Genomic DNA, 27,015 nt, shown 5'->3' on the forward strand with positions numbered 1-27,015 from the left:
CGGGAGATATGCCCTTGTTGAGAAAGAGTGTTGCCCAATGAAGAAGCTGCAGGAGGAGGTCAGTAGACTGTGCAGCATCAGAAATGATGAGAAAGAGATTGAGCAGGTCTTTTCCAAGACTCTGCACCTTCAGGAGCCTGAACCTAAAAGTGTACTGAATGCAGCACAGGTAGAGTCTGTACTTAATACTTACAGGTTTGGGAAATAGACACTCTCATTAAGGCAAATGGTGGAAGTTTATGAGTTCTAGCGTCAGGAGGATGTCTTCTGTTCCATCCAATTTGGATTTGCCAATATGGAGTAGGTGCAATGCTTCTGCAGCTGTCAAGGGCTGGCAGCTCTGTTAAATTAAGCCTCCAATTGGGCTGAGCTTGAGACCTGCAGCAGCACCGGGATGAAGTAGCAAGCCATGGTGGCGAGAGACTCCCTGCTGTGATACCTTTGTGACACTTAAGAGGTGCATACGCAGAAAAGAATCTGATTTTGTTTTTGTGAGAAAGAGCAAGAATTACTGGAGTCCTGAACTGAAGAAAAGGAAAGCAATGATCACAAGTGACAGAGCAACCAACAGAAATTTCAAATCTTCACATTTAAGGTTGTAAATATTATGCTGATATGGTTGTTATTAAACCCACTATTTATCAGTGCCCATAGTAGCTTATGATATGTAGCTAGACAGCTCTTCTTCAGAACAGAGAAAAACTGTTAATTTTCTAAATTCTGTTCGAAACCAAAAACTTTCCATATAGCCAGCATCAGTATATCTGAATTGCTATTCCACACTATTTATTTATTTGTATTAATGACAATGTTTATTTTGTGACTTTATTAGGCTCATTAAGTTTTATTCTTGCCATGCTTGTTCATCAGCTTTATTTTATTGGTCAAACGAGGCTTTTGGCAAAGTAAGAGCAAACATGACATTTTTGTGATATTTATGATATACAGCTGGCTGTTTGCTGTAGAACTCATGCTGACCTCCTAATAGACCGAGGTCTGTACTGTAAAGCCATTCCAACCAAGAAAGGCAGACGGCTTGTCCGTAGTCTCCAAATAACTAAGGGGGCCCTAAGGAGTTAAGTACCTTTCCCTTTCTCAGCATATTTGCTGGTAGTTTTGCATAGATTTCTCCAAAAAAGGCATTCCTCAACTTGTACAATCTGCCATAATTTAATTGACATTTTGAGAATTTATGTTGTCCTTCTGCAGTTAAAAAGAACTTTGAGATCTGCACACCATTCAGAAAACAGACCTGATAGATTGCTTTACTTGGGTAGCAGTCATCAGCTGGTTATTTTTAAAACAATCTGAGTATGTTGTATACTTTCCTGTCTTCAAGTCAGAATTTTTGATCAGAAAGTCAGGCTCAGTTTTCATGATCTGCTGGTATAGTGCTTGTAGAATAAATACTAACTACTCCCTTTTCTTGGGATTAACTTCTGCAGCTCTGAAGCCACAAAATGCTAGAGTCCTCTTGTTTTTAAGTTTATACTGTTATTCTGTAGTAAAAGTGCACAGTATCCAAGACAGAAATATCCTTTGGTCTTGAGCTTCTGCCTGTGGCGAGCAGAACTGCTAGACAGCATTTGGAGTCAGCCCTCTTTCAGCATGAGATAACATTTACATTCTACCAGAGTTATGCCCAGAGGACGTGTCCCTGTAACCACCAGAGCCTTGAGAGGAGAAACTTTTCTCCGTTGTCCCCAGTGTTCAGTTCATATTTGCAGAAACACTGCAAAAATGCTGTTAAAAAAAAAAAAAAAGGTACTTCTTTTAGATTACATCAGATGCCGTTACTGCAAGGCTGCAAGAGGTAGAAGCACTATAACAGAAAAATAAGTGCTGCTCGTGAGAAATACGGGGCTGTCACCACTCAAAAATGTGTCATGTATTTTGTAATTGTAAGTCTGCCAGAGACAGATCCTATGTATCAGTTTTCTTTGAAGTATTTTTAAGCAAGTTAAATATATTTTTTACAGAAAATAGCATTTTGCATTATCCATACTTAAGATGCCCTAAAATAGTATCTCATTAAATTGCACTAAAAATTCCACACTTACAAACTAGAATATTTGGGGAAAAAAGTTAAAAGTGTTACTCAAAAGATGGGATTAGTATGGATCTTTTGAATTTACCCTGAAATGTAGACCAAACTTCTTTGTTCTATACCTCATGAAAGCATTCATTTTATTTGTAAATATATCTTAAGAAATTAATAAAAATCATTAAAGTTATAAAAATGTTCATGCTTTACTCCAAGTGCAGATTCTGTATTGAGCCTTGCTTTAGGTGACAGATAAAAATACCCTCATTTCCAAAGCATATATATATATATGTTAATTACTTTTTAAGGTCAAGATACTTAAATAAATCTTAGAAAATGCTCTTGGACCTTGAGTGCACATCCCCTGTTCCAAAGCAGGGCTGGAGATGCCTAGATCTCTCCCTACAGGCACTTGCTTAAGCTGTTATTAGCCATCTTCACTGACAGAAATTCTGCGAGTTCCTCACACCATCTATTGCCATGCCTGATTAATACTCATCACCTTTTAAAATCAGGTCATTTTTACTGTGAGGTGGATGACTTTAAGCCAAGCAACATTTGACTAAATCAACTTTCTCCAAGGTCACACAAGAACTCTCTAGAAGGGACCAGGTTCTTCTGCTTCTGGTTTCTCCAATATTTCACTTGTTTCTCTCTGGTGGGTGGTGATCTGTCCCCATCCAAACAAAAATAAGAATATGCAACTTTGCAGCTATCCCCATATTAAAACAAGTTAATTTTCTTGTCATCTTTCCTCCCTAGTGATCTTGTTACATGAATTTGGCATCTAATACACTGACACTTCTAGAGAAAAAGGGAGTCACTAGTGAGAAGTTGTGAGGACCTATGAAATCTTTGGTTTAAAATATAATCTAGCATATGAAATCAAGTAAGAATAATGGTTCCAGACAGTCTAGGGAATGACTCCAGCATTTTTCTATAGTTAATATTAAGTTAATGACCTCATCTAAAGCCAATCTTTTCTGCTTTCAACTATTTAGTAAAACTACCAAGACTTTTGAAAAGCATTATAATCTGGAGCAGCGTTTGGTAATACTGCTTAGTCAGACTCTCTATGCAACATATACCGATGTTTCTCGAGGCCCTTCCAAGTAACACAAACTCCTGTCTGGCTTTATGCTGTGCCTTGAAACCCTGTGGCAGAGAGAAGGTAGAGATGCGGAATGGAGTTCTGCCTCCAGGGGCCTGCAGCTCAGGTTAAGGTACCTTGCCATAGGCTTCCATCAAAGACAATCGTCAGACATTAGATATCTGACGTTCACAGAGGTATTTGTAGATAGGGGAAAAAGATAGTTTTCTAGAGTTTAGACTTAAAAATATTGATGCATAAGACCACAATTAATATTTTCCCAAGATATGGTATCCTCTAAGGCATGTGTGATTTTAAGCTATTTGTCATTTGCTGGCCCGATTCCAGGAGAGTATACTCAAATAGCACTTCAATGGCTGAGTGGAACTTAAGAATGTGTTTATAGATAATTCTTAAATGATATCTTCAGTTTAGCAGTTAATTTAAGAATATATGTAAATGACTTTTTTGAAACAGGACTTTATTTATAATGCTGTTTGTTTTATAGCACGTGTATTTTGCCTGTTGAAAGTCATACACTTCCTATATTTTTCTTTGTCTTTTCTTAATTTTATTTTCACTGATTATTCTCTCTCTACTCAATAGCAACAACTTGTTAAACTGGATGTGCCATGGCTTGAAGACAGCATGTGATTTATGCGCTGAGATGAAGCACTCCCAATGGAGTCTTAATGTAATCTTTATCTTTAATCTTCATTAAATTAGATGACGACACTAGAAGTTACATTGGAAAAATCCTTTTGTGATTGCCAATCTGTTGTTTTAAAGTAGATTTTTTTTACACTGACTCTGCCTTATTTCATTGAATGTATTTTTGAACAGTTTCAAAGACAGTGGCTCAGTTCAGTCTGTAGATGGTTTCCTAAAGGCCATTTCTCTGTGTTTCCTCCACCCGGGTGAAAGGCTCTTGCCACACACCTTGGTAGGACAGTCTGAGACTTGTCTTCTGCAATACGGAACAGTATGGGGAGCACTTCTTCCCTCTCCTCTTCTTTCCACACCTTCCTGTTCCTCCTCCCAAACTCAGTCATATCAGTGTTTGCACCGTGGTTTGATGAGGCATGATGTAATATTCTCCACACACAAAAAACTTTCTCTGGCAGTAAGCTGGGTAGGGCTGTCAATCAGGTGGCAGTATAACTCATGTCTTCCTTAAATCAGTGGGGCAGGTTATCCCTTCCAGTAATATTATTTAAAGCACTTGCACTCCGCTCACTCTTCCAAGCACTCCTTCATAATTCCAGGGAGAAGGATCTGTTTGTTGTCACAGGATCACAAAGGTTGGAAAAGACCTCTAGAGATTACCGAGTCCAACCTCCCCCCACCCCCCAGCTCAGACCAGGGTCAAACACTTATATACTGATTTTTATGCAATAAGTGGATTCTGATTATTGTTTTATCCCTTAATGTATCTTAGCGTGTTCCCAAGTGAATGTAATAAAATGCATGTGTTAACTTTGAGAAAGTTCAAAGGGATTTTAGCTTAATAGCACAAAAAATGTTTCTTACATTTGTGTCATAAATATGACTGAGACGTGCTGGTTTATTGATATGGCATGGATTACAAATTCATGGCACAGATAATGGTAATTTCCTGTGTAACATACCTTGAAATTCATGTCCTTCCAGAAACTTGAGGACGCTACAATTTGGAAGCATTTCATACGGAGCAACACAAGGAAGAAAAAACCAAAAATGTGACAAAAGCTTCTTGAAACTTGAGACTGACTATATTTCAGAAATTAATTTCGGTGAGGTTCTTTATTGCGGAAAAGGCATGGTTCCTCTTGAATTCTACCTGCTCCAAAATTCCAACAATTGTCTGTGAGAGGAATGATGAAGTAGGAGTTCTGAAACAATGAATGCAGTGAGAATTGTGACTTCAGTGAAACTACTTGGGAAAACTGCTCTTTGGTTGTTCAACTCTGTGTTAAGAAACAGTTTCAGCTTCTAGAAGCTGACCTCATTTTCTTGAGGCATTTATACTGTAAAGATATATATTATTATAATTAGTAGTTTGCAGAGAGCTCTTTCTTCTGCTTGTGGATACTCTGAGGCAGTTGTTTCTAGGTATCACAGATTTTCAGATTAGTACCCTAGATGACTGATTTTTCTTTTCATTCTTGAATTTTTATTATTTGTATCATGATGAAAGAATAGGACACGTCTGATTTTGTCAGGTATTGTAAAAGAAGCAGTGGATTTCCTACTAAGGTGCAGTTGTTTTCTCTCAGCTTTTCTACATTTATATACTGCTGCACTTCCTCTGGTGGCCTCTGCACTTACTGCGGTTGCAATAGACAATCTTGGAAAAAAAAATTATAGACAATCCCCAGATTGGTCTTGGACATCTGTGTGAAGACCTGTCTGTCTCAGCTGCACTAGGGCTTGTTTTGAGCACAGGCTCGGACCCAATAGGAACTTTTCAGCAGTTTGAGGAAGAGCAAGGATATTCAGAATGGTATTGATTACACTTTTTCATTGCACGTGCTATCGGGCAACTATTTTCAGATATCAATATCAAATATCTAAATATTTTAGTGATATTTAGGAAATTGATTATTTTGATTTATTTGAAAAAGAATTCATGTGGGCCCCTTTGAAATACCACTCTCTTCTAAACATTCTTTATTCTGTTGAAATACTTAATTCTACATAGGCTGTGCATAAAATCTTCATTGTGTAACAATTGATGAGATTTTACTAAGAATCGATTGTGTAACAATTGATTAGATTTGACTTAGAAAAAGCTGAGAATTCATGTGCATAGTGTAAGCATAGATATATATTTCTACCCCAGTTTATGCATGTTGTGTACTACTTTATATTGCAAGAACAGTAACTGGTTTTGAACAATATGCCAAAATTCATATACAACAATTAAATGCCTAATGATGCCTTGGTTTCTGGTTGTTAAGCCACTACAGCCAAAACGATGGGCTTACAGAACTGGTGGTGCTTAGCTTTTCAGAAAATTGAGTAATTTTCATTTTAGGTTTAAATATGAGACTGAGAAACCTGATTTCAACACTCAAGCCCAAAAACGTGGCCAGTGTTTTCCAAAACAGCAAATCCCAAAGCTTGTACTATTTTAAAAGTGACTGAATATGAAATTGTACTTAGTATGAACGCTCATTTACTCTCTATTGCAGACTGCAGTCAATTTCACTGGGGCAAGGTCAAGGATCTATTGCAGAAAAGATGATATAGGATGCAATAAAACCGGGAAATTGAGTATTTCTGCAAAACTGTCCACTCACTGTTTCATGGATGTTAGCTCTATAAGAGCTTGTAAAATGCTTAACAGAGCCAAGTATGTAATTTTCATGCTGCATTACAATATGTTTTCACATAGTTGGTGCCAAATCAGAATTGTGCTTTTGCAGTTCTCACTTATACTATGGGGTAAATAGAAAGACGCTTTAGGATTAAAAAGTTGCTATATGCTATGTTGTTATGCAAAATGTAACCTACACTGTAGTGGCCTTCAGGTCATTGACATATTTATGTTTTTTAAAGATATAGCATGTCACTTACCTGCAGTTCTTTTAACAAAGAATGAATGACAATCTGCTGGAAAAGTGTGAACGGTTTTCCCCTTCTAAACTTGGGAACTGAAATACAGGCCTACATGACATATAGCAAACTGTCCTTTTTGCAAAATCCACTCTTCTACCAATATTCACTTTCACTAATGTAGCAGGTGCTAATTTTGACTACCCTCACCAACTCACCTTGCTTGCACATTCATAATCTCTGATTCCTTTGTTATTAATTTCATATTTTGTACTTTTTATTAATAGATATCAGTGACATCTGAAAGTGATGTCTGTATTCAAGCTGTGGTGATACAGTTTTACACAAAAGAAAGATAGTTTATGCTGTGGTATCATACAACCATAGAATGGTTTGGGTTGGAAGGGACCTCACAGATCATCTAGTTCCAACCCCCCTGCCAAGGGCAGGGACACCTTCCACTAGACTGCGTTGCCCAAAACCCCATCCAGCATGGCCTTGAACGCTTCCAGGGATGGGGCATCCACAACCTCTCTGGGCAACCTGTTCCAGTACCTCACCACTCTAACAGTAAAGAATTTCTTCCTAACACCGAATCTAAATCGACCCTCCCTCAGCTTAAACCCATTACCCCTTGTCCTGTCACTACACACCCTGGTAAACAGTCCGTCACCAGATTTCCTGTAGGCCCCCTTCGGATACTGGAAGGCCACAATTAGGTCTCCCCGGAGCCTTCTTTTCTCCAGGCTGAACAACCCCAACGCTCTCAGCTGGTCCTCGCAGGAGAGGTGCTCCAGCCCTCTGATCAGCTTCATGGCCCTCCTCTGGACTCTCTCCAACAGCTCCATGTCTCTCCTGTACTGGGGCCCCCAGAGCTGGATGCAGTACTCCAGGTGGGGTCTCTCAAGAGCGGAGTAGAGGGGCAGGATCACCTCCCTCGTCCTGCTGGTCACAGGTCTTTTGATGCAGCCCAGGATGTGGTTGACTTTCTGGGCTACAAGCACGCATTGCCAGGTCATGCTGAGCTTTTCATCCCCCAATTCCTTCTCCTCAGGGCTGCTCTCAATATAATTACACAAACAACCCATAAATACTGTCTTTGCAATTTGCAATAATTATCTCCTGGTTTTAGCTTAATTCTTAATGGTTGTCTCACATAAGTTTTCTATGTTTTTTTGTACTCTTTGTTATTTCTCCTAGACATTCAACCAATTCCAAACTGCCCAATTTCAAATGGGCTTTCAAAGTGCAATTACAATAGTGCTTGTTCTTTCTCCCAGATCATAGGTAGAGAAATTATCATATATTACTAAAGTACTTTAATAATTTAATTAATTTTCTAATACTGTGTTGGTTAAAATGTGGTTAACATACTAAACCAAAGTTATCAAGAGAGCAGTCTATTTACATTATTTATTTTTCAGATATTTCAGTTCATGAGAACTACCAGCTCCATTTAAGCTCTATGCTTTGTGAAACCTTTCCTGCCCCTCTGCTGCCAAATCCTGCCAAGGTAATATGTTCAGAAAATACAAAACAAAATATAAAATAATTTCCTTTTAGAATCTCTCAATTAAAATATTTGGGTGGGTGGGTGGGGTGTTTTCCTAATTAATATACTTATTGATGTTGATTTTACACACTGGTATATTTGTGTCTTTGGTTCTTTTCTATTGTGTTGTAAGACACACCATATTCATAAATATGTGAAATGGGATGAACTGACTGGCAGCACTGCTGGTAGTGAAGACCTGAAGAATCCAATGTTCCAACAAATCACAATATTTTCCAAATTCAGTGTTTTATTTACATTGTGGTGCCTGTAAATGTGACTATTAAGCACATACCTGTATCAAGTGTTAGGAATGGAAATGTAGGTTCTGAGGAAGTACAGAATAAACTCCTATCCTCCTTTGCTTTTCAAAAATGTGTTGTGGGTGTGACTCAAAGTACCACAGCGGAAGGTGAAAAGGTATAAAAAAAAAAACAAATAGATCCTTTTCCAAATACATCAGAAGCCAGAAGTGGAAATCTCCAGTCAAGTAAATGATCAAAGAAGAAAATGTTTATGACAGAAAACATAAACTGCACTTTGCGTTTGCACTTATGGTGGATAAACAGTGAGTAATTCCCACCTAAAATCTCACTGATCTGTCTCAAATGTTAGTATTCACAGAAGTGATGTGGATATAACACATTCATATATTTGAGAGTTGCAAGTAACAAGGACACAGTAGTTTTGACCCCAAAATTTTAGAGGAATGCAAGGATGAAAAAGTGTACTACTCACTTGCATGCTGACAGACCAGTTCAAATTGCCTTGGTATCATCATTTTGCTGTGTGGCAAGTGTGACTGCAATTTTTTAAAAAGGATTCAAGTGGCATTCTGGGGAGCTACAAATCAGTCTTTAGACTGACAGAATTTGAAGAAATTATTCTAAGGAATAGAATTAGTGGGAAAAATGGGTAAGTGCAGTCCGCTGGGGTAGGGTCATGGTGCTTTTGTAAAGGGAAGTCAAATCTACTGGAGGTCTTCAAAACAGTCAGCAAGCACAGAGCAGTTGGATGGTATTACACTTGGCATTCAAAATATTCAGCAGAGTCTCCAACCAAAGACTGGTAAAGCAAGTAATATACCATTTAATATGAAGGAATCTCTGTGCTTGGTTAAAGACCAAGGATAGAAACTAAGGATAGAAATAAATAGTATAGATGCAATGCAAGTAATTAGTAAAATCCCATCAATCTCTTTGCTGTTCATTACATTTGTAACTGCTCTGTAAAAAGTGATGATCAGTGAGACATTGTTGAAGATATTCAGAGAAGTAAAACCAAAATCAAACTGAAGAACTGCTAGACAATCTCGTGCAGTGAAATGGGTAATAAAGTGACAGATGTAAATCAGTACAGAGAAACTTAAAATAATGCATGTGGGAAAAAATCCTAACTCTGCCTATAAAGCAAGCTGGTGGGGATGTTGTGACTCACAGTTCTGTGAATAAGGGCAACAGTCAGGAAAGGGCAAAAAAGCTCTTGAGAAAATCATTGAGAAGAGTATAGTTCCACACCATGGCACTGTACAAATCAGTGGTGGTTCCACATTTTGAGTCCTGCGTGCTATTCTGGCCCTCCTCTGTCAAAAGCTGCATCACTAGAAAAGGTCTAGAAAAGAGCAACAAATATCATCACAGATATGAAATAGCTTTTTTTTTTTTTTTTTAAATGAGGAACAATTAAATAGACTAGAAACCTTCATCTTGGAAAAGATGGATGAGAAAGAAATAGCAGAGGTCTATGATAAGAAAATCAAGGGAATTAGAAGAGAGATAATGGAGTTGTTGAAATGAGGAATACTTTTCCCCTGAAAATGGAGTGTGGGCATGAAATTAAGCCAGTAGCTAGCAAAAAACCCACCAAAAACCCCACAAAAACCCCCTAAAAACCAACCAAACAAAAACCCAAACAAACAAACCCATGCAAAAACAAACAAAAAAGTTTAGTGGTGCTCTAGCTGAAAACATGCAGGCTGAAAGTTTACATGCTTTCAAAAAGCAATTTGGCATATTTGCAGAGAAAAATGTCCATTTACAACTACTATATGAAATCTAAAAAGCAAATAAATCACCTCTGGCTTAGGAAAACGTAAGCCACAAATGATGGGTGCCTAGAAGAACATTATGAGGAACAAATATTATATGATCGCTCTGATTTTATACTCTCTCTACATACTTACTGCACTTGCTTACTTTTGTAACACCTATCTTTTTAATCTAGATGCTGGCTTCTCTTGGCTGGCCATTCTTTCTGCTGGGTAGCAGAGATGTCTGCTGAACCAGCACTCAAAAATAGGATATTATAATAGCTATTCAGAACAGTTAAATTATGATAGGATCTACTCAGTCAACTTTCAGCTAATTTATTGCATGGTTATACCCATTTCTGCAAGATGATTTCTTTTACATCTTTTCCTGCTCGAAATCTCTTCTTGTCCATATTCAAATTCCACAAATTTTTAATTTCACTTGTTATATAATCAGCATGTTCATCTCACTAAGCACTAAAACCTATTGTAGATGAATTTACTCCATTCAGAAAATATAGCTTACATATTGCTAGAGTCCATCTGTTAAATTCACAGCACTGCAGTAAAAAACAGAAAGCAAATTTAAGTATATAGTCAGTGTTTTTCTTTTAATTCAGATAATCAAGGAACCTGCAAAAGAATTTTGTGCAGACATCAGAAATAACAGCTACATTTTTTAAATAAAATATCCTTGGCAAAACATAGAGAAAAATCTTTTTTGGCATTTGTTTTTTCCATGCTCTTATCAAGGTATGTCTGATGGTACTGGAGTCCATATGAAGAGGCAGTTATAAAAAACAGTTGTTCTTCCTGTCTTACATATTTAGGATATTTCTTTAAGGAGTGTTTCACAATCATAATAGCATTTTCTGCAAAGTTCATATAGTGATTAGTTTAAAGGAATCAGTATTGTATTGATTTAGTTACTATGAAACCTCTCATCAATTTGATTATGATTCAGCAGAAAAGTCCGTGCAAAACTTATTACAACTTAAAAATAAATTTTAAATATACAGTTCAAAGGAAGGAAACACCTAAGGAAAAAGTCATCTCTGTGTTTCCAAGCAGTTCAATGAATAATTACATATTTGAAGTTTAAGCTCACAGGTTGTGAGTGGATACATGGATATATATTTTTCCATAATTAGTTTATTTTCATCCTGATTGTTGCAAGTGTGTTTAAATAAGAATACCATTAATGTTCCTTTACTGATTTTGCAATAAGTCACTATTTATACCAATTTCCACTAAAGCCAGCAGAAGTTTACTTGTAAAAGAACCAATGTAATTTTACTAAGCTTCATCCCAAACTGGCAGGGATTTCTCTGTTATTAATTCTTATAGTTACAAAATTATATTTCTTCAGTGATGCAACGAAGACTAGCCAAACTAAACTACGTGTTTTAAGACACAAGATAGATACTGAAAAGCCTGTGGTTTCAGCTTAAATCCTTTTTTCAAAACATTTCCCATTGCTTATCTCACTGTGCACTGAAGGCTTTAGAAGCTGGAAGCAAAAATCTGTTTTCTTTCTAAATTTTGTAAATGTTTTCTTGAGGAAGTTGCTGCTGTCAGATTTAATGAATACTTGTGAGATCATTTGCTTTCACACCACCTAGGAAAAAAAATCTTCAAGAGTCTATTTTGAAAAAAAGTATTATATAGATGTACACAAAATTTCCAACAAGGGTGATAAGAAATAGTGAGAAAAAAACACTGTTAAGAATAATGAAAAATTGTATCAGAACCCAATCCAAGTGACCAGCATTCAGGTAGAGAATGGAGAACTGGCGGGTTCCAGGGTTCAATGGCCCATTTAAGCAAGTTTGCTAGTTAGCTTCAGCTTTTTCAAGAGTAAATGTTAGTTGCAATTCAGAGAAATTTTTCTAGAGCATTACTGGTTTCAGCCAAAGCACATAAAGAGATCATCAGATATATCACTTTTTACCATAGGGGACAAGGTATGATCTATGCTTCGGTCATTATATGGTTTTAGAATTGCATGAAAACAAATCCATGGAACAACTTACTACATTTTGCATTAAATGTAGGAGAGGAAGAAGTTTGCATCTCCTGTTTGGAACATCTGATGTGAATTTAACGACAGTGATACTTTACTGAGACCTTTATTGTCGAGGTGGGGAGATGCCATAGGATGCCCTCACTTAGGTACAGCACTTGCGTTGTGGTGTCCATGGCTGTCTGTTTCTGGCATTTCTCAGAAAAGAAGGGTTCTGCAAACTGCGTGTTATACAGCGTGACCCCGAATCTACATGGCCAACTGGCTGCCAGCTGAAGCTGTAAAGCACTTGCAGAAGATGAACACTTTTTTGTCTTCCAAATGTGGCTGGTCATGGCCAACTAAGGGTAGTGTGAGTGTTAGTTACTGACAGGTAGGATTATTTCACTTAACTGTGGCATAACATTAGAGGTCTACTTTCTGAGCTGTGCCTCTAGAATCCATTGTAAGAGGAGGGGGAGGGAGGTGAAGGAGGAAAGACAGATACTCTGTAGGCACAACATTATTCCATGTGTTTTAAATGTTTATTCCATCTGGTTTATTCCTGTTTTATTATCAGATGATGACCTTAGTGAAGTGCCCTTCTCACTCTGTTGACTAGGAAAGATTCAAGATAGCTGACTAACAGAAGGCACCTTGCTTTCTGAAGGCTAAAATTAAGTGAGCTGAATTCCACCTACTCTCTAAAACTGAAGTACCCAGTGAAATGACGGACATAATAAGTCAAATCTAGGGGCTGTGATCACTGGTGATTTCAGAGTCATAGATCAATGAGCAAAGACTGTCTGACTTTGAAGTATTTTTGATATTTTTTTAAACCTCTCCATCCTCAGGAAGATGAAAAGCCTTCTAACCCAAATACTCCAGTCAATGTAAACATATAGTCCTCATACACAGTCAAGATTCTTACACACTGCCTATCAACTCATAGGTACTCTTCTTGAAGTCTCCTATCCAAAAATAAGTATATAAAAAATGTTAAATTTCTCACATTAACATATAGCATTTCTTCAGATTATCCACCATCTGTCCCTTTTCCAAGATGAAAAGCAAATTTCTGATTTTTATATTCTAATACAAAATGCAGTGTCTTTTCTCTCACAGTAAGGAGCTTTCACAGCTCAGTTTTCAGTCACAGTCCATGCTACAGTCCTCTTTGAACTCTATTATTAGCTTGTCCACCAAGTGTGTTAGCCATCACCCAGCTGATTATGTCCTTCTTGCTCTCACTGAAAGAGCCACTGTATAGCAGAATCTTCATGTCTTTCCAGAGCAGATAGCAGCAGTCACATCATCACCCTCTGCAACAGGACCAGCCCACGATTGCTTGACTTCATACCTTCATTGCATTTGCAATGAAATGATGTCTGCTTATTTGTGTGTCTGATTTTTTTTTTTTCCTCCATGGTTGACCAGGAATCTGTTCCATGTATTAAGGGAGTCAATGAACAGATTTGCACAATTTATTTCTGATACCAAAAGTTACTAAAGAAGGCACTTGCAGTACTGCAGACACTTGTGCAAGGTTATTAGTTTTTCACTCTTACAAACACCTCTCCTACATTCGGCTCTAGAATTGGTGCTGTTTTACTCCCCTCAATTATCATAGTCTTCATACTTGCCAACATTAATGCTAAATTCTGGCTGTTCAAGAGTGCATTGTTACTGCCCAAAATTCCACTGGAGTCGTAACTTCCACCTACAATACCAATAGTAAGTGAACCTCATAGTCCAAGATAACTGTGTTTTCTCTCTTACTACCGTCATGGAAACACTAAAAGGACTCAGTGTTGACTTCAAATATGTATCATCATATAGTTTATATTTTCTACTCTAGCCTATTTCCTTTTGATATGAACATTGCTTTTATTTTCTTACATATATAGCTGGCTAAGGCGGACGTATTCTTCTATTACATTTCTCTAGCTTTCCAAGTTCATACCTGTATGCCTTCAGCAGATTCTCTCAAAGCATTAACCAACTAAAGCCTGTCTGTGAGTTTTGTCAACAGCAGTGCATAGTACATATAAGGTGCTGATTGCCCAGGATGAAATTTTTTAGCCATTTAAGATTTCAGCAATTCCACTGAGAACACTTTTAATAATTTCTGGAGAGTCTGAGATAGTTCCTTCCCTGAGTAATATTTGCTATATGTTTAAAAACAGACATTGCAAAGCCTTCACCACATTCATTCCCCATTTTTCCCATCTGAAATATGTTGTAGATTCATAAGATACATGGCAACCTTTCTTTCCTTAATCTTCCATGCCTCTCCTGACATCTGACATGGCCAAAGGCTGCTCTGCCTTTTTATGTTCATAACTGTTCCTGCAAACTCTTCTTTCTGCATACCTCTTTTCAGCATATTCTTGTTCCTAATTTCTCTATCACCTCTCATTATTTAACATACTTTCAGAATTATCTCTCCAGGTGTTATTAATCAATTCATCATTAGTTTGCAGAATGTGGCATTTTTCCCAGTACAAATAATGTTTTACACTTTTTTACTCACTATGGCACCTTGATGATTGTGTAAAAGGATACTTTGTCAGGTATAAAATTAATTTCATACTACAGTTTTAGTTACTTCTGAATTTCCTTTGATATAATTTTATGTATTGTTGCATACTGAGATAAAGCTTTGTATATTGAAGTAAAGTTTCTCAAGCTCTTCTTTAACAATGAAGGAAATAGTCAATCCTTTCAAATTGACAAGTTAGCTTATAGAATCCCAAATATGATACTAAATCCTCTCTATGGTGTGATTCTTTCTAGTTATGAAAAGTTTTCTGTAATTCATAGAGTCCTGAATCTCCCATAAAGCACTGTTTCAATCTCATAGTCATTATGGCACAAAAGTGAAGTATCATCATTGTGGGTACTACCCTCACATTTTGTAGATTCTAGAGAAATTCTATTTTTAATTAACTATAATTTTAATTAATTAATTTTTAGTTGTGAAAAAAAATATTTTTTATGATCCTGACTAGTTGTGATTAATATATTTTACTTTGCATTTTATCAAACACAGGAAACAAATTTGGCAACTTGTGATAATAAGAGGAGGGTGGGATGTAATATATAGTAATTTACTATAACAGACAAAAATAACTGCAAAGATTTAGGACAATGCACATTTATCTGATGAGACAGCTCTTCTATTCAAATATGTATCCTGGATTTCTGTTGAAATATGAAAGTGCTTTCTCTAAATCTACTTTATTTTGCTTTATACCTTTTTATATAATCTTTTATTTATCAAAAAGCCCTGTAATTTGTCTGTATTTTCATTACACTGAAATTGCTTTTTTCATAATGCAAATACTTTAAAAGATAGATACCTGTGTATGTCACTTAAAAGTTATATTTCTGTCCAGTATTACATATTTTATATTCACTTCCCTATACACTAGGAAATGCAGACAAAACCTGGGCATATTGTTCTGAACCCTTCTGCAAAACTGAAGAGTAAGACTCATATATTTGCTGCAATGAAAACAAGTGTTTTCAAGCATCTCTCCTAAGCAAAATCCTTCTTGATTTGAAAACTGTGGCCTAATATGAGTAGGAAAGATTTGTTCATTCACCATTAAATAGTAAATGCTTATTTACAGATGACTGATTTTATTTTGACATCACCATTACAATGCCTTTGACCATGTTTCTACTACATTAGAGAGGGTATATGCATGAATATTTGATTCTTCTAATGATATTTTTTGTGTAGAGTGAATTGTCTCCTCAGTTCAAATCTTAAAATTTAGGGAGAGTTTTTTGTGTGTGTACTTTTATTCTGTCCCTGTCCCTCTTAAAATATGACTAGCCAACTCTGTTACTTTGGGTTTTGTAGTCCTGAATGCTAGTCTAGGAAAAAAGGATAGCTTTTGTTCGTAGGCATTACTCAAGGATTTCAGAGTTCCTACACCCATGAGATCAACTCTGTTAATCTGGGGCGTGTTTGTTAATTGCCAGACCCTGAAAAATGGAAAAGCTACTAATGCTATGAAAAAATATGTGGAACAGCAAAACCACAAGGTAACACAGAATTAACTGCTGCGAAGCAAATGTATCCGCCCTTGAAGACAAACTTTGCAAAGCAAATATTCATTCACTACAAACCATATAAAGATTTCTTGGCTTGGTTTTCATTCTGCTTCTAGCACTGGTCTTGAAGACAGATTAATTCTATCCAATTTAGGTGATATAACATTCTTTTAACCTTCTCATATTCACGTCTTTATTAACTGTTAACTTCTTGTTTGGTGTGTCACAGATATTTGTCATTTGAGATAAATGTCAGAGCACATAGTAATACTTGTCTTAATTTTTCTTCTTCCCTTGGAAATGTTACTGTTTTTAATTTGGTAAGCTAAATGAAAATGCTTTTTGATGTCTTTGATAGAGTCTGTTCATGTACACATGGTAATTAGCAGTGATGACGTAACATTGGTTTTAGAAGCTTTGCATGTCTACTAAATTTTCTTTATCTCTTACTAAGAAATTAGTATCTCTGTATAGAATTTTAAACCCCCTTTTTATACAGTCATTTTCTGAAATTAAGAAAAAACAGTTCAACTAAGGACCAGATTTTGAGCTTGCAAGTGAAAAAAGTGAGAAGCGTTTGTTTTGCATATGCATTCATTCTGTTTGCATTGGAAATTAGGCACTTGTGCAAGTAGATGGGCAAAATTAGTTGTTCATCCACATGGGTAATAAGGCAATGAAAGGATATACAGTATGCACATGCAGCTGCAGCAATGACCATAGTCAAATCAGGTATGGAATTCCTTATGTAGGACATTGAAAATTCAACATTTACCTTATTTTTACTGCTTGACATTGATATTTTCTAGTCCTACTAGTCTGGTTTATACTTTAAAAAATGAAAGGAACTGATTATGATATGAAAGTACTTCCACTTCCATGTACATAACAAAAAAAATCAATCTCTCTCAGAGTCTAGGAAACAGGAGATTTGGAAATACAAAATATTATTTCCCTGTGCACTTTAATGCTCCATAGAAATCTGTCAATACTGTAACTGAAATTACCTCGGGAGGCCAAGCTACTGATAGCTAGGATCAGAGATGTCTTCATACAGTCTTAAAGAGATTATTTTACTGACAAATTGAAAGATGACTACAACTGTAAAGAATCAGATAAATATATTTCAAAGAAAAGATGAAAATTTTTAAGTTGACTGAAGATCTGAGTAGAAGAACTCATTCTGTCTCAAGTATTATATTTGTGCTCCATGAAGGTGAATGATTGTGTATTTCCATGTCTGTTTTATGTGATATACAGAAATGATAGTCTTCAACTGGGATCAACCTCACTCTGTGCATCTAAGCAATATGACAAAATTCAGTTCAAGTCTTCATAGATATTTATGGAGAAAACTGTTGTTGTCTATGGTGAATGATAATGGAAGTGTCTGTCCATTCCCACATGCAAAGCTTTCTGAACAGTAGACAGAGTTTCAAGGAGGCACTCTTGACTCAAGCTTGGCATTATTTAGTAATCTTCTATCATTTAGTAATCTTCTATCATTTAGTAATCTCCTGTCTATCTCCTTCCAGTTGAGGGCAGCAATCTTCGGTTGAACAGGCGGAAAGCAGTCCATAAATGCATGGCTCCATGGTTGGTGTCAACGCCACAACTTTGGGTTCTTTGACAATGGGGCGGCCTACACGGCACCGGGCCTGAGGAACCCTCATGGGATTAATCTCTCTCAAAGGGGGAAGAGGATATTTGCCCAGGAACTTGTGGGGCTCATTGAAAGAGCTTTAAACTAGGCTTGAAGGGGGAAGGGGATAACATTGGGCTTGGCAGCGACATGTGGTGGGACGATATGCCCAGGTTGGAGGGACTGGGAGCTGGCGAAGGCCCTCAGCCTTCGCCAGCTCAGAGACGTGCTGGATGCACTACAGCATGCTCAAAGCCCGGAGGAGATGACCCGGGGGCCCCGAATGTGACAGGAACCAACGGGGTAACACTGGGAAGATACATCAAAAGAATCCCAGGCACCCCAGCCAATAAGTCAGTCTCAACAGGGGCACAACTGAAATGCCTCTACGCGAATGCATATAGCGTGGGGAACAAACAAGAGGAGCTGGAGATGTGTGTGCGCCTGCAAGACTATGACATTATTGGCATTACAGAGACGTGGTGGGATAGCCTCTATGACTGGAGTGTTGGGATGGAAGGGTACAGGCTCTTTAGGAAGGACAGGCAGGGCAGGCGAGGAGGGGGTGTCACCCTCTATGTCAATGACCACCTGGAGTGCATGGAGCTCCACCTGGGGATGGATGAGGAGCCAACCAAGAGCCTATGGGTCAGGATTAAAGGGAGTGCTGGGGCAGGAGACATCATAGTGGGGGTCTGCTACAGGCCATCTGACCAGGAAGACCGAGCAGATGAAACCCTCTATAGGCAGATAGGAGCAGACTCACACTCACAAGCCCTGGTCCTCATGGGGGACTTCAACCACCCTGACATCTGCTGGAGGGACAACACAGCATAGCACAAGCAATCCAGGAAGTTCCTGGAATGTGTCGATGACAACTTTCTCCTCCAAGTGATAGAGGAGTCCACGAGGAGAGGTGCCATGCTGGACCTTGTTCTCACCAATAAGGAGGGGCTGGAAGGGGATGTCAAGCTCAAGGGCAGCCTTGGCTGCAGTGACCATGAAATGGTGGAGTTCAAGATCTTCAGGGCAGCAAGGAGGGTGCACAGCAAGCTCACTACCCTGGACTTCAAGAGAGCAGACTTTGGCCTCTTCAGGGATCTGCTTGGTAGAATACCATGGGACAAAGCCCTGGAAGGAAGAGGGGCCCAAGACAGGTGGCTAATATTCAAGAGTCACCTCCTCCAAGCTCAGGAGCGATGCATCCCAACCAAGAGGAAGTCAAGCAAATCCACCAAGAGGCCCCTGTGGATTAAGAAGGAGCTCCTGGGCAAGGTCAAACAAAAAAAGGAAGCCTACAGAGGGTGGAAGCAAGGGCAGGTAACCTGGGAAGAATACAGAGAAACCGTCTGAGCAGCCAGGGATCAGTTTAGGAAAGCCAAAGCCCTGATAGAAATTAGTTTGGCCAGGGATGTTAAGGACAACAAGAAAAGCTTCTATGGGTATGTCAGTGATAAGAGGAGGACGAGGGAAAATGTGGGTCCCCTCCAGAATGAAATGAGCAACCTGGTTACCCAGGATATGGAGAAGGCTGAGGTACTCAATGACTTCTTTGCCTCAGTCTTCAAGTGCTTGAGCCACACTGCCCAGGTCACAGAAGGCAGGGACTGGGAGAATGAAGAACCACCCACAGCAGGAGAAGATCAGGTTCAAGAATATCTAAGAAACCTGTAGGTGCACAAGTCCACGGGACCCGATGAGACGCATCCGCGGGTCTAGAGGGAACTGATGGATGAAGTGGCCAGGCCACTCTCCATCATATTTGAGAAGTCCTGGCAGTCTGGCGAAGTTCCCACTGACTAGAAAAGGGGAAACATAACCCCCATTTTTAAGAAGGGTAAAAAGGAAGACCCAGGGAACTACAGGCCAGTCAGTCTCACCTCTGTGCCTGGCAAGATCATGGAGCAGACCCTCCTGGAGACTATGGTCAGGCACATGGAAAATAAGGATGTGATTGGTGACAGCCAACACGGCTTCACTAGGGGAAAATCATGCCTGACAAACTTGGTGACCTTCCATGATGGGGTTACAGCGTTGGTGAATAAGGGAAGAGCAACTGACATCATCTACCTGGACTTGTGCAAGGCATTTGACATTGTCCCTCACGACATCCTTGTCTCTAAATTGGAGAGACATGGGTTCGATGGATGGACCACGTGGTGGATAAGGAATTGGCTGGATGGTCGCACTCAAAGAGTGTGGTCAATGGCTCAATGTCCAAGTGGAGAACGGTGACAAGTGGCATTCCTCAGGGTTCGGTATTGGGACCGGCAGTGTTCAACGTCTTTGTCAGCAACATGGACAGTGGGATCGAGTGCACCCTCAGCAAGTTTGCTGATGACACCAAGCTGTGTGGTGTGGTCGACATGCTGGAGGAGAGGGATGCCATCCAGAGGGACCTTGAAGGCTGGAGATGTGGGCCCGTGGGAATCACATGAAGTTCAACAAGGCCAGGGGCAAGGTCCTGCATGTGGGTCGGCGCAATCCCAAGCACAGCTACAGGCTGGGCGAGGAATGCATTGAAAGCAGGCCTGAGGAGAAGGATTTGGGGGTATTGATTGATGAGAAGCTCAATATGAGCCGGCAATGTGCGCTTGCAGCCCAGAAAACCAACCGTGTCCTGGGCTGCATCAAAAGAGGTGTGACCAACAGGTCGAGGGATGTGATCCCGCCCTTCTACTCCGCTCGGGGGAGACCCCACCTGGAGTACTGCATCCAGCTCTGGGGGCCCCAGTGCGAGAAAGACATGGAGCTGTTGGAGCAAGTCCAGAGGAGGCCACGAAGCTGATCGGAGGGATGGGGTGCCTCTCGTATGAAGTCAGGCTGAGAGAGTTGGGATTGTTCAGCCTGGAGAAAAGGTGGCTCCAGGGACATCTAATTGCGGCCTTCCAGTAGCTGAAGGGGCCTACAGGAAAGCTGGTGAGGCACTGTTTATCAGGGAGTGTAGTGACAGGACAAGGGGCAATGGGTTCAAGCTGAAGGAGGGTCGATTTAGATTAGATGTTAGAAAGAAATTCTTTACTGTTAGAGTGGTGAGGCACTGGAACAGGTTGCCCAGAGAGGTTGTGGATGCCCCATCGCTGGAAGTGTTTAAGACCAGGTTGGATGAGGCTTTGGGCAACCTGGTCTAGTGGAGGGTGTCCCTGCCCGCAGCAAGGCGGTTGGAACTAGATGATCTTTGAGGTTCTTTCCAACCCAAACCATTCTATGATTCTATGGTTCTATGATCATTAATCTTGCTTGTAGATTCTTTAAGCATTATTTTATAAAGTATTATCTGTAAATAACTAAACTGACCTAATTATTTTGCTTAATTCATTCTTCATTTCAGAGAGTAGAAGAGGAATAAATAAGCCCCCTCCCTTTCAGCAATAGCAGGTGGTTCATTTGGCTCAGTTGATCTGTGGGTTTAGCTTTCAGTATTAAAAGTTGAAACAGATCCTGGGATTTCTAGCTCTCTTATGGTACCTGTACATTGTGTGCAGAACAGTTGGTACGTATGACAGAGTGGCAAACTTCGTATTATCCTCCATAGTCAAGGCAGAGTGTTCCAGAATGACAGCTGGGGTTGGAAATGGCCAGCTTCAGTGGGAGGTGATACCCCTAAAGCATCAGAGCCTCAGGAAACACTGAGATGGTATATGCAGGTGGCTGAGGTGGGCCCCACTACCTAGAGTGGAGCTGCAGTCACTGCATATCATTGACTTTCTGTGTGTGAAATACATGCCCATAGCTTGAGAACAGGACTTGTGGGTCATGAAGGCAATGGTTTGTTTTGCAGCAGCTTCCTGCCAGCAGCTGTCTACCCATCCCATGACGATGCCCCGTAAGAGAAGTACCTGTTACAGAGTACTTGTGTGATTGATTGTTGCAGGTTACTGCCTGATGAGCTAGTATGGGTTGGGTATTTTGTTGGTGGGTTTTTTTGTTTGGTTGGTTGGTTGTTTTTTTTAATTTGATATGACAGACTGTAATTATAACGCATCCGGTTGTTCCAGCACAATAGATAGGACAGCAGCCTGTGTTGCGGGATGATAGAGCAAAAGGGAGAAAATGAGCAATAAGACATGGCCAACAAAGGAACTCCATTATCTGGTGTGGCTGCTAAAATCACATCTTCTGAGCTGATGAAGTTATCCGTGACGTCTGGGTTGGAGCAGTTTCAGATCCATGGCTCCCAATACTTGGACAGGTGCCATAAACTTTCCTACCTGTGCTTCAGAATAATTCAGCTGATCTGGAAGGCAAGGCAGATGAATGATCAAGACATATAAGCTGATTCTTGTCAGGCTTTTAGCTAAGTAGTCAGGCTTTGGAAAGCTGTATTGTTCTTTTTATTTTGTGTATGATTTGTTTTGTGTAAATGGTATCAGAAGCCACATGTTGCAGCCAGCTATCATTTTTACATTGTTCCCTCAAGCAACAATTTGGTTTTCTGTTCTGAAGTGTAAAGAGAGGGAGGAAATATTCTGTTTCAAAATCTTTTTCCTGAAATGCTAATGCATGTTAATATATTAGAGGTGAATGTGAAACTTTAAAAAATATATTTTAAAAATAATTTTTAAAATGTTTATGTTAATTTGAGGATGTCAAAAGCTGATATGGATCTGTCACTGCCTATGAAAATATTTGCCTTGCATGTGCAGTTGCAAGTATCTTCATACAGATGTTTTCTTATACTGAATTATGTATCTCTTCAGATACGTTAAAGACAATCTTTTGTTTATATTTATATGCTACATGTATAGCCTGATACTTCATTTAAGTCATAAGAAAATACTTTAATATATATCTGTCATATATATATATATATATGTATGTCTACAACAGGTGTGTATTTTTTTACATCTGGATGGCATTTTCCAAGGTTTTAAACAATATATTGAAACCTTCCACTGACTGTTGATCCAGAAATCTTCAGAATGCATGGGAATGCCAATTTAGTGTTTCAGGTTTGTATGTTTTTCTTAAATACATCCCTAAACTAATTATGTTAAATGAATTATACTTTGTAGCTTAAAGGACAAATTTGATTTAACAATCACAGTTTGTTAAGCAGAAATAATAAGGAGGAATGGCAGTACTTCTCTTTAGATCTGGCTTCTCTCGCATGTAACACAGGATTTTTGGATGTTCTCTTCAACTCACTTCCTATCAACTCATGTTTTAATGAATTAATTATTTATACATTGTGTGTTATATACTAATATAGATGTTATCCATGGATTTGCACGAATCAATCACTTTTCATGGGCTAGTGGTTTTATACTTTCTCATTTCACAAAGGAACGCTTTAAAGGAATGCTAAGAAGCTGTTTAGATCCAAGTTCTCAATATTATATTTGTTAAATCTTATTCATTTTTCCTAGGGGGACCCCAGTAATCCTCTAAAATCTGCTTAAGCAGGACATTTATAGCAGCTGAACCAAAGTAATATTACATGCTTAGAAACACTCAGGATAAGGAATTTTGAGACTTTCAATACAAACGTATGGATACATAAACAACAAGGAAAAAAATGTTAGTTTATGTTTAAGGTTCTGGGGTAGAACTGCAGTGATTTTGTACAATTCCTGATTGTGCCACAATCCCCTGGGTAAGTCATTTGATCTCTTTTTATCTTTGCTTCTGCTCATCAGAACAGATGATGAGATATACCTTCTTCCTATACTTGTTCTATTTAATTTGAAAGATCTTCAGATTGATTATAGACAGCCAAGCATACAAGAAACTAATTTTGATTGTTTTCTCTGAGTGCTTCTCTGTCTTCAATAATGACAACCCATGAGTTCAGAAATACATGTATGTTAATACTCACTGTATCATTCTGAATAACCTGATCTGTAGATTTCTAATTCTTCAAATTTCTAATCTAAATCCATCAGGCAACAAAACACATATCAGTCGTTTTGTGAAGATCGTATCAGCTTCAACTTTTAGAAGCAGTTTTTGAACCAAATCAATTTACTTGCGTCATAGCTCTCTGTTTGGGAAAAAAGCTCCAGTTTGTGTCCGTAGTATAATATTAATTATAAAAACTAGACTTCTATAGCAAGAAACTGTACTACTAGCAAAATAAAGGAGAACTTTCCACTCTACAAAACAGCAAAGATAAAGAACACAATATTTAATAAACTTTGTTCCTCTGGGCCTGAAACAAGGATTTAATAACATCTAGTACTAAGATAATTAAGTAAAAGGATTAAAATTTTAACTCATTTCCTTATATTTAAAGTCTCATTCAGGAATATACATAAGGAGTTTAATAGCAAAATTAGAAACATACTGAGAAGAACAAGCTTCTTTATATAGGAAACAGTGAAAATTGTCTTTAGAATGATCAGCATAAAGTATTAATAAACACTTTAATCTAATTTTAACCATCTATCTTGATATTTAAATAGTATTCATAATCTACAATTCAATGGAATAGATGCTGTGCAGAATTAAAAAATATATTGTATATTAAATCCTGGGAATGAAATTTAGGAAATATATTTTTCCTGTGTAGTTATTCTTTTACTAAATAGCTGAAAGCAAGTAGAAATTTGGTGCAGAATAGCAGAGCTAATTTTTGGAGTGAGCCATGTAAATAAAATCATAATCCCAAATATTCGGTGGAAGTATTTCCTATGAACAAAGAAAAAAGAAGAAAAGATAAGATGAGGCTTCTGGTGGAAAATGCTCTGAAGGATCCCTGTTTTCTATTTTCCCTCCTCTATCCAGTGTAAAGACATAAATACTTTAATTATATTAATCCTTGAGTTGCAGCCATGAACAAGGATCAGGAAAAAGCAGTGATGAAATTGTTCAAGTGCTTACTCACACCATCTTGTCCAAACTTCCTGGTATGACAGCGTCGCTTCTATCCTTCTTAGTACTGCTTGTTTATATGGTAAGGATTGTTGGTTAAAAAGAGTGAAAATTAGTTCACTCTAACAAACTCACTTCTAGCGAGAGTGTACTTGTGGTGATGCCAGTCTTACCTGATGAAATAGTAAATATACGTGTCATATAAAAAGCCAAAGCTTCTAATACTCATGAAATTTTTCTGTACTTTGAATGCTAAAAAGGGAAGAAAACCCTGATCGTAATTCATAATTAACTAATGGAAGTTGTTGCATAAAGCATTGTTGAGCGACTGATTCTCATTTGCGCTTTTGAACATCTTCACAAAGGTGTTTTGACTTGTGAATATAGAACACATTAGATTAATTGAAACAGATTTTTTTTGCTTTTTCTAATAAAAGTGTTATTTTGCTAAGTAATAAACACCTGCTACACAGCATAAACATTCAGGAGTAACAATTCAAATGCTTCAAGACGTCCTCTAAGCAGTAATCAGTATTAAGAATGATGAATAAATGTGTAGTACTACTGGCATAAATTATAGTGTCAACAATGTCTTTCAAAATGCCCCTTGCTGGCCAGTGCTGTAAACACTGGAACTAGCTAGATGGAACCATCAAAACAGGTGGGTGGGATAAACCAGTGCGCTGGTTCCTGCTGACCTGCTGCTTTTGGAGGCACAGTGGGGAACACATAGTCAGCAAGAGATCACAACTTGGAAAAGCATCAGGACAGAATTTCAATGCATGGTAAATTCAGTTTGTTCATTTTCATTTCCTCAATCTCCTTAATCAGAAAAACCTCCTTGCATTTGAGAAAATGGTTCTTAGAAAAGGGAAGTGCATGAAAAATGTGATAAACTTTGGTTCAACTCCTTCTCTAGCTGAGCCCTCCCCATCTCTTCTGTTTTCAAGAAGCTACTCTTTGGTGGACCCACCAACTGCATGGGAAGAGAGAAGGGGGAACGGACTCCTGGGATCAGAGCAAGCACTGGGCATTTTACGGTACTGTGGTGGGTTGACCCTGGCTGAGGGCCAGGTGCCCACCAGAGATGCTCTGTCACTCCCCTCTTTCACTAGACAGGGGAGAAAAAGTATAACGAAAAGCTTGTGGGTCGAGATAATGACAGGGAGAGATCACTCACTAATTATCGTCACGAGCAAAACAGACCGAATTTAGAGAAGGAATTAATCTAATTTCTTATTAAGCAAAACACAGTAGAGGAATTAGAAATAAAATCAAATCTTAAAACACCTCCCCCCACCCCTCCCATCTTCCCGGGCTCAACTTCACTCCCAGCTTCAACCTCCACCCCCCCTCAGTGGCACAGGGGAACGGCGAATGGGGGTTACGGTCAGTTCATCACACGGTGTTTCTGCCTCTTCTTCATCCTCAGGGGGAGGACTCCTCTCATCGTTCCCCTGCTCCAGCCTGGGGTCCCTCTCACGGGAGACAGTCCTTCACGACCTTCTCCAACATGAGTCCTTCCCACGGGCTACAGTCCTTCACGAACTGCTCCAGCGTGGGTCTCTCCCACAGGGTGCAGACCTTCAGGAGCAAACTGCTCCAGCGTGGGTCCCCCACGGGGTCACAAGTCCTGCCAGCAAACCTGCTCTGGCATAGGCTCCTCTCTCCACGGATCCACAGGTCCTGCCAGGAGCTTGCTCCAGCGTGGGCTTCCCACAGGCCACAGCCTCCTTCAGGTGCCTCCACCTGCTCTGGTGTGGGGTCCTCTATGGGCTGCAGGTGGAATCTCTAAACCCCCTCATCCTTCCTCCATGGGCTGCAGGGGGACAGCCTGCCTCACCATGGTCTTCACCACGGGCTGCAGGGGGATCTCTGCTCCGGTGCCTGGAGCACCTCCTGCCCCTCCTTCTGCACTGACCTTGGTGTCTGCTGAGTTTCTGACATCTTCTCACTCCTCTCTCTGGCTGCAAAAGCTCTCTCTAACTGTTTTTCCCTTCTTAACTATGTTATCACAGAGGTGCTGATTGGCTTGGCCTTGGCCAGCGGTGGGTCCATCTTGGAGCCGGCTGGCATTGGCTCTGTCAGACACAGGGGAAGCTTCTAGCAGCTTCTCACAGAAGCCACCCCCGTAACCCCCCCGCTACCAAAACCTTGCCACACAAACCCAACACAGGTACAATAGTAAAAGTCTCAGTACTGGATTCAGGCAAGCCAGTGGAACAATTCTCACTGAATTCA

The 27,015-nt window shown here is 39.1% G+C and overlaps 1 long non-coding RNA gene across 1 annotated transcript in view; it reads left to right on the forward strand.

Annotated features, from left to right (window-relative positions):
* The window catches only part of LOC142599464 (uncharacterized), a 393,830-nt gene that overhangs the window by 291,845 nt on the left and 74,970 nt on the right, over positions 1 to 27,015 (forward strand). The window lies entirely within an intron of this gene.

Source organism: Balearica regulorum, chromosome Z (assembly GCF_011004875.1).
Source record: "Balearica regulorum gibbericeps isolate bBalReg1 chromosome Z, bBalReg1.pri, whole genome shotgun sequence".
NCBI lineage: Eukaryota > Metazoa > Chordata > Aves > Gruiformes > Gruidae > Balearica > Balearica regulorum.